This window comes from Podarcis gaigeae (assembly GCF_964106915.1).
Source record: "Podarcis gaigeae genome assembly, chromosome: 17".
Lineage (NCBI taxonomy): Eukaryota > Metazoa > Chordata > Lepidosauria > Squamata > Lacertidae > Podarcis > Podarcis gaigeae.
The window spans coordinates 6,600,873-6,611,989 of NC_139694.1; the positions used below are offsets into that span (position 1 = coordinate 6,600,873).

At 46.3% G+C, this 11,117-nt stretch overlaps 1 protein-coding gene across 3 annotated transcripts in view; it reads right to left on the bottom strand.

Annotated features, from left to right (window-relative positions):
- The window catches only part of FRMPD1 (FERM and PDZ domain containing 1), a 97,414-nt gene extending 89,847 nt beyond the window's left edge, over nt 1–7,567 (bottom strand). For all 3 annotated transcript variants that reach the window (XR_014559308.1, XM_083718309.1, XM_083718308.1), the window contains exon 1: nt 6,984–7,567. The gene's annotated coding sequence lies outside the window, so the exon portion shown is untranslated. The remainder of the gene's footprint in view (nt 1–6,983) is intronic.
- Nucleotides 7,568–11,117: the final 3,550 nt, after the last annotated feature.

Genomic DNA, 11,117 nt, shown 5'->3' on the forward strand with positions numbered 1-11,117 from the left:
CTAGAGGGCTCCTGGCTCCCCATCCCTTCCCTAAAGACTCCCCCAATATCCCCCAGCACCCCCTCCTTATAGCAGCATGTTGCCTTGGATGGAAGTAATGAAATGTCTTCAAAGGAAACACATCCAGCACAACTGATCGTTTAAAGGAGCCATAGTTTTCCGCTGACCACGGTTTTGAAGCCAAATAGGTTGGAGGAAGGGGAATAGTGCAGGCAGATCCACACCATGCATTTAAAGTTCAATCAGTGTGCACTGAAAGTACACGGCTTCCTCTAAACCACTTAAAAGTTTCAATTTATAATCCAGAGATATACAGTGGTACCTCGGGTTAAGTACTTAATTCGTTCTGGAGGTCCATTCTTAAGCTGAAACTGTTCTTAACCTGAAGCGCCACTTCAGCTAATGGGGCCTCCTGCTGCCGCCACGCCGCCGGAGCACAATTTCTGTTCATATCCTGAAGCAAAGTTCTTAACCTGAAACACTATTTTTGGGTTAGTGGAGTCTGTAACCTGAAGCGTATGTAACCTGAAGCGTATGTAACCCGAGGTACCACTGTTTGCTAAATAAACAAACCTTCAGTGGCCTGGTTTGCACATGATAAACCAGGGTTTATTAAAAACAAAAAAAAATTCCTTCCAGTAGCACCTTAAAGACCAACTAAGTTAGTTCTTGGTATGAGCTTTCGTGTGCATGCACACTTCTTCAGATACACTGAAACAGAAGTTTCCAGACCCTTCAGTGTATCTGAAGAAGTGTGCATGCACACGAAAGCTCATACCAAGAACTAACTTAGTTGGTCTTTAAGGTGCTACTGGAAGGAATTTTTTTTGTTTTGACTATGGCAGACCAACACGGCTACCTATCTGTAACAGGGTTTATTAAGCCATTGATTGGCATTATCTGTGAACCCTGGCCCAGCGGCTTAACTAGAGTTTGTTTGCTGTCAACAAACTATGATCTGAAACCATGGTTTGTTGCTAGCTTGCAAACCTCGATATGTTTAAAGCATAGCTTGGCATTGTGTGTGAACATTGTGTGTGTTTAAAGCATAGCTTGGCATTGTGCGTGAACATTGTGTGTGTTTAAAGCATAGCTTGGGATTGTGCGTGAACATTGTGTGTGTTTAAAGCATAGCTTGGAATTGTGCATGAACATTGCGTGTGTTTAAAGCATAGCTTGGCATTGTGCATGCTGGAAGTTGCCCAGAGTGGCTGGAGAAACCCAGCCAGATGGGCAGGGTATAAACAACAACAACAACATAGCACTTTTCCTTAACTATGATTTGTTTGACCACTTGACCCCAGAAGCTTGCCAAAGTGCCAAAGGACAAGGCACGAGAAGTTGGAAAACAAAGCAACTTTAGAGAAACGAGCCATGGTTTCATCATCTGTGGTTTGTTTGATCATCTTGAAAAGCACAGAGCCTGAAGTATTTCGGCAGAAATCGTTTGCATGATGAAATGTGTAAGATTTGATCTGTGAAGGCGTGCAACTTGTCACTTACTGCTGCTGTCACCGAGTGAGGAAAGTCCACGCTGAACTAGATCTAAGACGACCATGTCAGGACAAAACAACTTCCAAACCTATAATTGAAACAGTACTGTAACTTTAACTCACTATGGCTCCAGTCCTGTGTACACTTTCTTGAATGCAAGACCCCTAGAGCTCAGTGTGATTTTCCTTAGACTAAATATGTATAGAAGCAGCCCACCAGACTGGCAATAGCCCTTGTGCCTGGGGAAAATCCCAACCTTGCTTCTCTGTTACAGAAATATACAGATACCCCGAAATCTATTTGAATAAATTCCACTGAGTTGCATTGCGAGAGTCATTAGTCCAATAAGCACAATTATTATACTGTGTGAGTGCCATGGGTTCATCTCTGTAGGAAAATAAGCATGTACACACCCCTTGCCATAATTTCTCTCAGAGATGTGGCACTCTTAGCATGTGTGATAATTTCCTCCATCACCATACCCATGTCAGGAAAAACTTGACCTGACAAGCTTCTAAAATGTCAGATGGTGGGAAGAAAAGTAAAGAACTTCCAATTCTTGATCTGTCTGCTATTTAAACACAATATGCACTTCATCCAATTCAATTTTATTTTTCCATCTTTCTCTTCCCCCCTTTCCCCCCATAACAATTACAGTCATACCTCATGTTACGTTTGCTTCATGTTACAGTTTTTCAGGTTGCGTCCCGCGGAAACCTGGAAGTACTAGAAAGGGTTACCTCCGGGTTTCGCCGCTCGCTCATGCACAGTAGCGCTAAATCGCACTTCGCGCATGTGCACAAGCGCCACACCTACACAGATACAGTGCTTCAAGTAGCAGGCTTTTCAAGTTGTGAACAGGCCTCCGGAACGGATCCCGTTCGCAACCAGAGGTACCACTGTATCTTTTTAACAAAGTTTTTATTTATACTTTTCAAATTGATACATTTCCTTAGTTCTACAATCATGTTAACATTTCAGAGTTTGACTTCCTTCACCATCTTTCTGCAGTCCCTTAAATTAATTTTTTAATATCTTCTGCATATCCAGATTCATTTAATTTGCTCATTTAATTATCTACTTTAAATATATACGCTTGTGAAACTGCAGGTTATTACTATAATCCTGCCAATGTTTTTATTTGTTTGCAATTTATCTGTAAATATTCAATAAACCATTTCCATTATTTTATAAAAAGTTTGTTATCCTGATTTCTTATTCTTCCAGTTAGTATTTTTTCTATTTCTCTTTTAACCTCTTTCTTATATATTTCTCTATTTCTCCTCCCACCTTCATGATTTTCTTGTATCTAAATAAAGTCTTGGTTTGGTTTAAATAAGGGAAAAGATATTAAGCTTCATGTTTTTCTCTAGAAACCTTAATAAATTTTATTTTAGATAAATAAAATATCAGGTGGCGGTTGAGAGAAATGGGAGGAGAGCAAATAAAATGAAAAAGAAAAGAAAAGCTGGCAATGCTTTTGTTGGGCTTTAAATTCACATTGCTAGTGGCACTATAGAACTAACGCCAAACTTTCTCCCAGCGCAGTTATATGCACATCGAAACAATGGCCCAACAACTGCCAAGCACACGCCTACCTAACGAACAGCAGGATGTCAAATCCTGCTTTTACTAAACATCCAAACTTTAAAAAACAAAACCAAGCCGTGCCTGATCTGTGCTTCTTTGTGGAAAGGGCGATCATTAGCCTGTGAATATTTCATGCTCTTGTTCCCAGCTGACAGCCAGGCATTCGCAACCAAGTTGTACTTTCAAATTTGCACCTGGATTGCTATTTCTGCAAGCTGTTCAGTCCTGAGGTCATGGAACTTTAGATGCAAGAATGGGATGATGCTGTGCACCTTTAACCCCTGTATAGAAGGGGTTTTGCCAGGTATAGCTCCCTCGAGTTCTGCCAGGTGTAGCTCTCCTCATTTCTCCATTACAGCAGTCTGAATCTGCAAAAATCCCTCATCTACAGGATAGTTAAGAGGAGCTAGCTAGCGTGATCTGCTGGAAAGGGGGGGGGGGACCAGACAGGTCCCGTGTGCCTTTAATTAGCTGTGTAAACTTTTATGCACAGCTATTAAAGGTACGAGGACGTGGGTGGCGCTGTGGGTTAAACCACAGAGCCTAGGACTTGCTGATCAGAAGGTCAGTGGTTCGAATCCCCGTGATGGGGTGAGCTCCCGTTGCTCAGTCCCTGCTCCTGCCCACCTAGCAGTTTGAAAGCACATCAAAGTGCAAGTAGATAAATAGATACCGCTCCGGCGGGAAGGCAAACGACGTTTCCGTGCGCTGCTCTGGTTCATCAGAAGTGGGTTAGTCATGCTGGCCACATGACCCGGAAGCTGTACACTGGCTTCCTCGGCCAATAAAGCGAGATGAGCGCCGCAACCCCAGAGTCAGCTACGACTTGACCTAATGGTCAGGGGTCCCTTTACCTTATTAAAGGTACAGGAGCACTGTTTACCTTTTCACCAGGCCCACCCTAACAGAAGTCCTGAGTAGCAGGAGCTCTATAAAGGAAGGACTTTGCTTACAGAAGGTCTCAACTTCAATCCTGGGCATCTGCAGGAGATTTTGCAGGTGGGATTTGCAAATTAAGGTTGCAAAGTTAAAGGGGATTTTGTGCTTTTCTGCAACAGGCCCCCAACCCCAAATCAAACGAGTTGCCCCTTGTGGCAGGCGATAGGGAAATGCACTTGAAAGTACGAGTTCACAGTTGCTCGATGCAATTGTCATATAACCTCCTTGCAGACAAATCTGAATGACTGCTGAACAAGCAGCTGTTGCTGTATGGCCTCCCCACAAACCGTGGGCACTTCCAGTCTAATTTTGGGGTGGGATTCAATCACAAAGCAGAAAATCCAGGCCGGGCAGTTATTATTGATTGGCAGTGCTTGCAACATGAATCTGCTCCCCTAAAATATCAGACTTTTTTTGCAGAAAGGAACGTGTGGGATAACACTTGTTTTGACCAAGCATCATCTAACCTCCCTGCAAACAAATAGGAACAAACAGTCATTAAATAGCCACGGTCATCTCATCTCCCTGGAAACAAGCTGGGAGGACTGCTCAATTGACAGTCATCTGGTTGCAACTGAAGATTGTAGAAAACCATCAGCAGTCGGTCATGCTTCATCTATGAACACATTAGCAGCTTGAAATGCAACAAGGTTGCTTCCTCTGCCACCCTGCTACATTTCAAGCCATTTTTTAAAGTTGCTGTACAGACCAGAGAGAGGGCAGGGGGTGTCTTCACCTGATATGCATTACCTGACTTGTTTTCCCTGCACCGAACTCCAGTTATTCACTGGCACTGTCTTCTGAGCATGTGCAATGGCTGCCAGAAGTGTACACACCTCAGCCTAACTTTGGCTTCCATTTTCAAACTGGACGGAAGCTGGTTTAAGGGAAAATGCACCAGACAGAAGTATTTCTCAAAAAACTACAGAGTACCTATGGATGTTGGCTCATGCCATGTGTGCTGAGCTTCAACCACTGGCAGTGGTGTCACACTGGAGCCAGAGGAGAGGGTGATATGCACATAGCCTGGCCTAGATTATTGCTACTCAGTTCATTATATGTTTAGCCCAATTTAATACGTGGTGGGAAATATTTTTTGGCCGAGAACAATCTGCTTTGGAGTGATGGCATTTCTGCAGAGACTGTCTATTGGGACTTGAATATCTCACACTCTTTCACTGTTGCTGGTTGTTGTTTTTTTGGAGGGGGCGGAGTTATTGGGTTGTTGTTTTTATTTTGATTATGTATTTTGTGCTTTTATATTTTGATTTTATTCTGTGAACTGCCCTGAGACCTCTGGGTCTAGGGCGGTAGGTAAAGGTAAAAGGACCCCTGAACATTAGGTCCAGTTGTGGCCGACTCTGGGGTTGCGGAGCTCATCTCGCTTTATTGCCCAAGGGAGCCGGCATACAGCTTCTGGGTCATGTGGCCAGCATGACTAAGCCGCTTCTGGCGAACCAGAGCAGCGCACGGAAACGCCGTTTACCTTCCCGCCAGAGTGGTACCTATTTATCTACTTGCACTTGGACGTGCTTTTGAACTGCTAGGTTGGCAGGAGCAGGGACTGAGCAACGGGAGCTCACCCCGTCGCGGGGATTCAAATCACCAACCTTCTGATTGGCATGTCCTAGGTGCTGTGGTTTAACCCACAGCGCCACTCGCGTCCCCTCTAGGGCGGTACAGTGGTACCTTGGGTTACATACGCTTCAGGTTACAGACTCCGCTAACCCAGAAATAGTACTTCAGGTTAAGAACTTTGTTTCAGGATAAGAACAGAAATCGTGCTCTGGCGGTGCAGCGGCAGCAGGAGGCCCCATTAGCTAAAGTGGTGCTTCAGGTTAAGAACAGTTTCAGGTTAAGTACGGGCCTCCAGAACGAATTAAGTACTTAACCCGAGGTACCACTGTATATGAAGTCAATAAATAATAATAATAGATGTCTCAAAATGTCTCCAATATGAAGGCAGCTATTTATCCTCAGAGCGCTTTCCTAGCGCGTACCCAGAAGAGACGTCGGGAAGATCATATGGATAAGATCCAATACCCCATACTAGTGAACCCTGAAGATTTCCCCGCCTCCTTTTTGAGAGGGGTTTGGTATTGTGTTACAACGACAGAAACGAAGCAGGAGGCTAGCGTTTTCAAAGCAGATCGTGAAGGAGACGCGCAAAATTGCAGGTTACATTGACTTCAGCATCATTACGCAGAACGCCAAGGCTAGGAGAAAAGCTAGGTTAGGAACGCGGCAATTGAATCGACTTCCTAGCAGTGGCATCTACTACTTTGCGCTGATACTACTAGGTTTTGGATGGGGCCACAGTCCAAGCGCAGTATCTCCATTTGGGGCTTGTTTGATGGATGGCAAAAGTAAAGCACAACAGAAATATTGGGCGGAGCGGGGGGTGGGGGTGGGGTTGCGTTATTTTTGACCAAAGCGGCTTACGATCGGGCTATCCTACTTTAAACTCAGTCTCCGGCGACAATAAGAGGCTGGAGGGAGGAAGCGATTTCAGACCGGCAGGGAGTGGCCGGATCGCAAAAGTTAAAACGCACCATTTCAATCCATCCTCGCAGAGGACGGACAGAGGGACGCGGAGGGTGCGAGAGCCGCCTGCCACTTTCCGCCAGGGTTAGGGATACTGAACGCCCCCTAGAAAGCAGCGGAGCACCCCAAGCAAGGAATGGGGTGGCACAGCAGCGCTTGGCACCCGGAGGTAAACGCGCCCTGCAGCTTGGAGCCGCGATCGTCACCTCTCCCTGCCCCCTGCCTGCCTTCCCTGGCAATCGCAGGAGGCGAAGGGCAGCCTCGGCCAAGAGAAAGAGCCCCGTCGGACGCCTCTCCATCAGGGCGACTCAATTCCAGAAGCGCAAAACTGCCTTGCGCTCCCGGCGCTCGCTTCCCTGGGATTACCGGTAGGTCCCCCTCCATGCGTATTTCAAGCGCAGGATCCGGACGCTTACCTCTGCCGCCAAACCTGCCCGAGTGATGATGCTGAGAGCGCGCTTTCCCTGCTCCACGTCCCGCCGTCCAGGAGCCGGAGGTCTGGGGAACTTTTTCCGCCGGCGCGCGCAAAGGAGACGGGGAATTACGGTACCCTGAATTACGCCGCTCTGTCCGCACGAAGCAACTGCAAGCGAGCGAGAAGTGGGAGCCTCCATCCGGCCAGCAGTGGCAGGTGGGGGCTGTGCTCTGGGGCCCCGCCCCGCCCTGGAAGCCCCGCCCCTGCCGGCTGGAGCCTCTGCTTCTTGGAGAGCCTGTGATTCAAGGCATTCAAAACTCTGTGATTCAAACTCCGATCTTTCCGGGAAGCAGTTTTGCTGCGCAAGACCTTGAAATCAGCTTTAATTGTGCAAGCTGAATTTACTAGGGTGTGACTGGATCTCACCTGATAAATAGTGACAGTCCCAAAGTGCAATCCAAGACTGGATCCAAACAAATGTTTTAATTACCTTGTACAAGGATAGAAATGGTCACCTGTCCCATTTAATTACAACATTGCATTTGTCAAGAGCAAAAATAATGACTAGCCCCTTGATATATGAACTACTGCATGTAGCTCTATCTTTTTTAAAATAATCTTTTTATGTGATTTTCAAAAAGAGAAAAAGAAAGAGAAAATAAACATACATTAAAAAATAGTACTAAATTGCTCTGAAGCTCCTGACTTCCCCCCATCCCTTCCACGGGTCCATTCCATTTTCAACTGCATATAAATATATCTCCAATTTTTCATCTTCCTTAGTTATCTAAACATTCTGTTACATTACAAGTGTATTTAAAATCCTGCTAATGTTTTAACCTGTTTACAATAATTTTGCATATAAATTATAAACATTTCCCATTCTTTTTTAAATTTCTTGTTTTCTTGATTCTTGAGCTACCCAGTTAGTTTTGCCATTTTGGCATAGTCCATCAACTGGATTTGCCATTCTACTCTGGTCGGGGCTGTCTCTTCCTTCCATCTTCATGTAGTTCTATCCTAAGCTTGTTTAGCAGAAACCCAGCCAGATGGGCAGGGTATAAATAAATTACTACTGCTACTACTACTATTACTACTACTTGGATACAAGGTCTGCGGAGAGCAGTGGCGTAGCGTGGGGGGTGCAGGGGGGCCGGCCGCACCGGGCACAACATCTGGGGGGGGGGCGCGCTCGCACTCGCAGCTCTCTGCCCCTACCTGGCTCACTCACTCTCTCTCACTGCAGTGCTGGCTGTGCGAATCCAATCCGAGCCGCTGGGTCGCCGCCCACTGTGGAGGGGGTGGGTGCCAGGCATGCAGTGCGGAGAGAGAGTGAGGGACTATCTGGGGGAGGGACAGTGCAGCGGCCGCCCAGCGCAGCGCTAAGCGCGGGAGAGAACCACACCAGACCAGACCAGACCAGGCAGCAGCAAGAAGAAGCTGGCAGCGGCGGCAGGTTAGGGGTTAGGGGGCGCAAATTACTTGCCTTGCCTCGGGTTAGGGGGCGCAAATTACTTGCCTTGCCCCGGGTGCTGACAACCCACGCTATGCCGCTGGCGGAGAGCAAACCAGCAAGTTAAATATGACTGCATGCAATAAAACCTCAATGGCTGCTTCTTCTAGGGAAAAGCAGCTTCAGGAGGGAGGCAACTGGAAGACGTTTCACGCTGCCCCACAAAATCCACCCTTGCCACAGGGTCAGGTTTTTGCCAAAAATCCAACACCGTCCAATTCATTCAAAAGTGGTGTCAAAGACCGACAAAGGGCTCCCTGAAATGTTTGGTGGTGGAAACAGCACGTTTTACGGAAGGCAAAAAACCCAGTTCTTGGTGCCCTAACCCGCAGGGTCAGGATTTCGCCAAAAATCCAACATTGTCCAATTCACTAGAAAACGGTGCCAAACACCTGCAAATGGTCCCCTACAACCTTTGGCGGTGCAAACGCTACACTTCACATTAGGCCATAAAATGAGCCCCTGGCGCCCTGATTCGTGAGGCAGGGATTTGCCAAAAGCCCGACGTCGTCCAATTCTCTCCAAAACAGCACCAAACACCCAGAAAAGGCCCTCTGCAACGATTGGCAGTGACAATACTACGTTTCACGGCGCCCCACAAAAGCTGCCCCTGGCGCCCTAACCCGCGGGGTCAGGATTTGCCAAAAATCAGACGTCGTCCAATTCACTCGAAAGTGGTGCCAAACACTTGTAAATTCTCCCCTGCAACATTTGGCAGTGCAAACAGCACGTTTTACGGTAGGCCAAAAAATCAGCCCTCGGAGCCCTAACCTGCGGGCGGGGTCAGAATTTCGCAAAAAATCGTACGTTGTCCAATTCACTCAGAAATGGTGCCAAACATTTGCAAACTGGCCCCTCTTCTATCACTGAGCCACAAGCTCTTCCCCAAAGAGACAGTTCTCTTGGTGTATTATTCTCAGAGAGTGATTGGCATGCACTCCTCAACAAGAACACATGATTGAAGTTTAAAGGCCGTGTTGTATTTATGCGGGGACTTCCAGTTCATTTCGCTCAGCTTCCCATCTTGATATTAACAATGCCTCTTGTGTCTCTGGCACATATTTTTAATAAGCTACTCCCTGCCCTGTAAGTACTGTTGAGATCACATGATCCCTTCCTCTCTCTGATAATAGCACACCAGATCTCTGTGTGATGCTCGATGCTGTATTCTGTTCTGCAGGAGATGCCTCTTTCATAAGTCAGAGAAGGGAGTTTTTAAACGGTATTCAACACCAAATTATAAACATGACTCAGGATGACATTGGGGGATCAGGCTGAGCTGGCCCTGGCTTATGGGTTTGCCAGCTGATTTGGACTCAGCAGAGGCTGCCTTTTTTTGAACTAAAAGCCAGGCTGAAAATCAGCTGGAAATGGCTCTCGAGGGATTACAAGATGGAACAGAACAGTGACATCAACTTCCCATTCCTTCTAGCAACCAGCTATTGCAATTTGATTTATATTAAATTACTCAGCATAAGAGTTTTCGTAGAAAAAGCTTATCTGGGTGACCTCTCTCTCTCTCTCTCTCTCTCTCACACACACACACACGGTTGGAAATTGAATTTCTAGCAACAGATATTAACAAATTTTCACAGATTGCTCCCCAAGTGAAACAAAATTAATGGAATGAAATAGATTCACAATTTGAATGTGAGCACAGTCTTATACATGTCTGCCCAGGGGTGAGTACCAATGAGTTCAATGAGACTTACTCTCAGGTAAGTATAGTATAGGATTGCCCTTTCTATCCATCGGCAGAGTACTTATCTGGGAGTAAGTCCAATGAGCAAAGTGGATTTGACTTCTGAGTAAACATGCATGGGATCTCACCGTTAACGATGGGCGGCATTTGGTGTTTTTGCTCTCGGGGAAGAAAGGATTTCTGAGGATCCCAATTCCGTCTTTAACTCCTAAAACCTGCACCTCTCGCTGAAGCCCTTAACCTCAGAAAAGATTGTCACATCTCTCTTTGGCATGTGTGTTGTCCATCGATGCTCCTCCACCTGCTGCTCCCAAGGGGCTCAGGATTCTGCATCTGCAGTGCTTCCAGCCTCTGCCAAAGGAAGGAGTGAGGATGAATTATAGATAACTGCTAATTGCCAATGTGTGAATGTGTGAACTCCCTAGATGCTGCTGCTTTCCTCAAACTTCTCATATAAAGTGCAGAGCAGTGACGAAGCACTTGCATGACTTCACTCTAATCCCTCTGGAACCTTCAAGCAGCGAGAAGATCAGGAGAAACTTCTCTGAACCTGTGCATTGATGATCAATCTTCTTCTTTGGCGATCACTCATAGCCGAGTAAGATTGTCTTCCATGAACACGGTCTTAACATGGAGTCCATAAGTGACTGTGGAGGCCAATTCTGGATCCGCATATCCTTCCACAGTGGGGACATAGGTTTCCGGTGGGGAGCTGATCACAGTGTGGATTTGTCAAGCGTGTCTTCTTCTTAGCACGTTTCTCCCTTTCGTCCTGAGTTTGAGCGTCTTCAAAGCCCATGACACCTTTGGTAACGGCTGTTCTCCAATTGGAGTGTTCGCAGGCCAGTGTTTCCCAGTCATCGGTGTTTATACTACATTTTTTTTAGATTTGCCTCAAAAGAGTTCTTTAAACCTCTTTT